Genomic DNA, 5,897 nt, shown 5'->3' on the forward strand with positions numbered 1-5,897 from the left:
TTGTACGATTTTCGCAGATATTCTGGGATCCAAAATATTATTGCTTGGCTTTTGTAGTTCGGAGAAGTCTTTCTTTTGTAAATGACAGACTAGAGCTTATATGAAGAGAATGACCGAATATTCGGAGTGTTCGGAATCTGAAGGTAAGCGGTGTCGGGCGCACTTTTTACTTCAGGTGTTTGGAGAAGGGTACGACGTGAACCACTGAGAGTTCAATGACGAGGTAAAATTGTTCAGTTCAGTCAATCAGTCGTGTCCGACTCTTTGCGACTTCGCGGACTGCAGCACGCCAGGTTTCCCTGTCAAACACCAACTCCTGGAGTTCACTCAAACTCATGCCCATTGAGTTGGTGATGCCATCCAACCATCATCCCTTGTCGGTTCCCTTCTCCTCCCGCCTTCAATCTTTCCCGGCATCAGGGTCTTTTCAAATGAGTCAGCTCTTTGCATCAGGTGGCCAAAGTATTGGAGTTTCAGCTTCAACATCAGTCCTTCCAGTGCATTTTCAGGACTGATTTCATTTAGGTTGGACTGGTTGGATCTCCTTGCAGTCCAAGGGACTCTCAGGAGTCTTCTCCAACACATTTCAAAAGCATCAATCCTTGGGTGCTCAGTTTTCTTTATAGTCCGACTCTCACATCCATACATGACTACTGGAAAAACCATAGCTTTGACTAGAGGGACCTTTTCTTATTTGGAACCAATCTGTTGTTCCATGTCCAGTTCTAACTGTTACTTCCTGACCTTTATACAGATTTCTCAAGAGGCAGGTCAGGTGGTCTGGTATTCCCATCTCTTGAAGAATTTTCCAGTTTATTGTGATCCACACAGTCAAAGGTTTTGACATAGTCAATAAAGCAGAACCAGATGTTTTTCTGGAACTCTTTTGCTTTTTTGATGATCCAGAGGATGTTGGCAATTTGATCTCTGGTTCCTTTGCCTTTTCTAAATCCAGCTTGAATATCTGGAAGTTCACGATTCACATATTTTTGAAGCCTGGCCTGGAGAATTTTGAGCATTACTTTAGTAGTGTGTGAGATGAGTGCATTTGTGCGGCAGTTTGAGCGTTCTTTGGCATTGCCTTTCTTTGGGATTGGAATGAAAACTGACCTTTTCCAGTCCTGTGGCCACTGCTGAGTTTGCCAAATTTGCTGGCATATTGAGTGCAGCCCTTTCACAGTACCATCTTTTAGGATTTGAAATAGCTTAACTGGAATTCCATCACCTCCACTAGCTTTGTTTGTAGTGATGCTTCCTAAGGCCCACTTGACTTCACTTTCCAGGATGTCTGGCTCTAGGTGAGTGATCACACCATCATGATTATCTGGGTCATGAATATCTTTTTTATACAGTTCTTCTGTGTATTCTTGCCACCTCTTCTTAATATCTTCTGCTTTGGTTAGGTCCATTCCATTTTAGTCCTTTACTGAGCCCATCTTTGCATGAAATGTTCCCTTGATATCTCTAATTTTCTTGAAGAGATCTCTGCTGCTGCTAAATCGCTTCAGTAGTGTCTGACTCTGTGCGACCCCATAGACGGCAGCCCACCAGGCTCCCTCGTCCCTGGGATTCTCCAGGCAAGAACATTGGAGTGGGCTGCCATTTCCTTCTCCAATGCATGAAAGTGGAAAGTGAAAGTGAAGTCGCTCAGTCGTGTCCGACTCTTATCGACCCCGTGGACTGCAGCCTACCAGGCTCCTCCATCCATGGGATTTTCCAGGCAAGAGTACTGGAGTGCGTTGCCATTGCCTTCTCCGAAGAGAATTTTCTTGAAGAAATCTCTAGTCTTCCTCTTCTATTGTTTACCTTTATTTCTTTTTACTGATCACTGAGGAAGGCTTTCTTATCTCTCCTTGCTATGCTTTGACACTTTGCATTCAAACGGGTATATCGTTCCTTTTCTCCTTTGCTTTCTGCTTCTCTTCTTTTCACAGCTATTTGTAAGGCCTCCTCAGACAGCCGTTTTGCTTTTTTGCATTTCTTTTCCATGGGGATGGTCTTGATCCCTATCTCCTGTACAGTGTTGCGAACCTCTATCCATAGTTCATCAGGCACTCTGTCTATCAGATCTAGTCCCTTAAATCTATTTCTCACTTCCACTGTATAATTGTAAAGGATTTGATTTAGGTCATACCTGGATGGTCTAGTGGTTTTCCCTACTTTCTTTAATTTAAGTCTGAATTTGGCAATAAGAAGTTCATGATCTGAGCCACAGTCAGCTCCCAGTCTTGTTTTTGCTGACTGTATAGGGCTTCTCCATCTTTGGCTGCAAACAATATAATCAATCTGATTTCGGTATTGACCATCTGGTGATATCCATGTGTAGAGTCTTCTCTTGTGTTGTTGAAAGAGGGTGTCTGCTATGACCAGTGCATTCTCTTGGCAAAACTCTATTAGCCTTTGCCCTGCTTCATTCTGTATTCCAAGGCCAAATTTTCCTGTTTCTCCAGGTGTTTCTTGACTTCCTACTTTTGCATTCCAGTCCCCTATAATGAAAAGGACATCTTTTGGGGGTGTTATTTCTAGAAGGTCTTGTAGATCTTCATAGAACCGTTCAACGTCAGCTTTTCAGCATTACCAGTTGGGGCATAGGCTTGGATTACCGTGATATTGAATGGTTTGCCTTGAATAGAATTGTTACAGTGGATTTTCTTGGTTTGGAAATTTGAGAAGTTTGTGGCAGCTTTCCAACAGGTGCAAGTGTTGAGGGGTCTGATTTTCATTGAGCGTGGGGTTAGTGACACTTCCAAAGGGAACAGTTTTCTATTATATAACAGGTCCTGGCTGTTACTGAGCCTCCTCTGAAATATACATAATCTATAATCACGACTCAGTTTCTCCCACTGAGATGATCCTTCTGATGTTCTGTCAGAAGTTCAGCTTAGCCTGAAATCTCAGTGCCAGACATCCACGTGGACACTGTAGGCACCATACAGGCAGTGGTCCTTAGCATCATCGATGTGGTTACCTAGGTTTATCAGGAGAGAAAAACCAGGGTTTTGGTGAGTGTTAACAGTGTATGTGTGTGTGTGGAAGACAGAGGGAATGAATTTATAGTTTCTTTATATTTTCTCTATGTACTTGTGTTTTAAATACTGTTTTATTCTCTGTAGTTCTCTTTGAGGTCATTAAACAGAAGCAGTCTAAGTGTTGAAAGAAAATGTTAGGTTGTTTTTGACTTGTACTATGTAGTTAGGCCAGTGATGGTTGTGTCTGTACTGAACACAGGCAGACTTCTTTTTTCTTATCCTTATTTCCTAAAAAATACAATGTAAAAACTATTTACATAGTACTTAACGTTGTATTGGGTATTATAAGTGGGCTTCCCTGGTGGCTCAGTAGTAAAGAATCCACCTGCCACTGCAGGAGATCAGAGTTGGATCCCTGGGTGGGAAAGATCCCAGAGAAGGAAATGGCAACCCACTCCAGTATTCTTGGCTGGAGAATTACATGGACAGAGGAGCCTGATGGGTTACAGTGCATGTGGTCCCAAAGAGTCAGACAGGACTGAGCAACTGTGTACCCACCACATAATCTAGAAATGATTTAAAGTATTCAGGGAGGAAGGATGTATATAGGTCATATGCAAATACTGGGCCATTTTATGTAAGGAACTTGAGCACCCCCAGGTCTTAGTATCTGTTGGGGAGGAGGTCCTGGAGCCAATCTCTGAGAGCAGAGGGACATCTGTGCTTCCGAGAATCTGTTTAGAGCTGTGGGTCTCAAACCGCACTACATGTTAGGACCACCCCAGGCAACTAAAAAATGGTGATGCTCTGGTTCCTTCCGCAACCACAAATGGTCAATTCAGTAGGCTTGGAATGGGACTTTGGTGTATTTAAAGTCCCCAGATGATTCTGAAGTGGAGCCGGGGCTGGGTAGTTCTGGATAAGCATTTTCGTACAGGACCCAGCTGTCAAGATGCATGTAACATATCCTTTATTAGCTGTGTAAATATTTGCTTTACTAAGTCCTTCCTCTGTTCATTCTCGGTGCTCATGAAACTGTAATTTACAGCCCTTAGGGTATCTGCTATACCATCAAATATATTTCATTATATTTGAAAGCACCCTCCCAGGGATGGCAAATACTGCTTCAAAGCAGTAGAATCAGATGAGGACAGGAGCCCAGACTGTCCTGTTCCCATCTGTTTCCCCTGAAACTGAGGAGATACTTAAATTTTTTTGGATGGATAGGTGAACAAACTGGGTTAAGACCATATATTGAACTACTGAACTTGAATTTATTCATTGCTTTTTAAAAAGATACTTAAAAATTTTTTTTTCAAACTTTAAACTTATTTTTTACTGTTTTTTTTTTTCTGGTATACCAAAACAAAACTAACCATGTTATGATAGTTTCAGGTGGACAGTGAAAGGACTCAGCCATACATATACATGTATCCATTCTCCCCCAAAACTCTGCTTCTATCCAGGTTGCCTAACAGCATAACATTGAGTAGTGAACTTGAATACATTTAAAGACTAGAGGATACATTTAAATAACTAGATTAGAAATATGTGTGTGTGAGAATGTTGATCTGGGTCTGATCACATAAGTGATAACAGGAGTAAATGTAAGTGAGGTCCCATCCTTCTGTGCAAGGGTCCAGGCACAGAAGACATCTGCCGTGTTTTCAGCAATGCATGGAAAGGACTTTGTGTTTACCCAGAGAGACAGCCCTGGATCATATTAACAGGTGTAGGATCTGGAATGTCAGAAGCAATCATCCCATTTTTGTCCTTTTCCACATCACATCTGTGGTATTATGTGCAGTTCTGAAAACCACCATTGAGGGGGGGGACAATATAAAAACTAGAGAATATTTGGCAAAGACTCCCAGGATGTGGGGGAAAAATCGAACCATGTCACACAGAGAATAGTTGGAGGACTGGGCAAGTTTTGCTTGGAGGAATGCAGGACTGTTTATTTTTATTTATTTGAAAGGTTAACATTGAGAAAACAGACTGGATTTATCCGATATGACCACAAAGAGTGGATTAGAACCAAATTTTAATTCCATACAAAGAATAACTTTTTAAAAAATTTATTTATTTTAATTGGAAGCTAATTACTTTACAATATTGTATTGGTTTTGCCATACATCAGCATGAATCCGCCATAGGTGTACACGTGTTCCCCATCCTGAGCCTCTCTCCCTCCTCCCTCTCCGTACCATCCCACTGGGTCATCCCAGTGCACCAGCCGCAAGCATCCTTTATCCTGCATCGAACCTGGACTGGTGATTCGTTTCTTATATGATATACATGTTTCAATGCCATTCTCCCAAATCATCCCACCCTCTCCCTTTCCCACAGAGTCCAAAAGACTGTTCTATACATCTGTGTCTCTTTTGCTGTCTCGCATACAGGGTTATCGTTACCATCTTTCTAAATTCCATATATATGCGTTAGTATACTATATTGTTGTTTTAAAGAATAACTTCCCAAGATCAAAGTTAGCCAAGAAAGGACTATGGAATGGCTCTCTTGCATAGACTGAGGTATTCTGGCAGCTGTCTGTATGTCAGTGATGTTGTGGAGGAACACTTAATCAGGGGCTCCTGATTAAATGCAGATACTGCTTGGGTTGGTCCCCAGTGGAGCCTGATCTCACCTGCATTTCTAACAAGCTCCCAGGTCATGTCAACTCAGGAGCCTCTAAGGTTCTTTTCAAGTCTGAGACTTTGACTTCTGTGAAGCTGATTGTGTGTCCTCTCCTATGGGCTTCCAGGTGGCGCTAGTGGTAAAGAACTCCTCCCAGTGCAGGAGACATAAGAGATGAGGGTTCGATCCCTGTGTCTGGGATGGTCCCCTGGAGGAGGACATGACAACCCACTCCAGTATTCTTGCCTGGAGAATCCCACGGACAGAGGAACCTGGCGGGCTCTCTCCACA

The sequence above is a fragment of the Capricornis sumatraensis genome, chromosome 7 (genome assembly GCF_032405125.1).
Source record: "Capricornis sumatraensis isolate serow.1 chromosome 7, serow.2, whole genome shotgun sequence".
Taxonomy (NCBI): domain Eukaryota; kingdom Metazoa; phylum Chordata; class Mammalia; order Artiodactyla; family Bovidae; genus Capricornis; species Capricornis sumatraensis.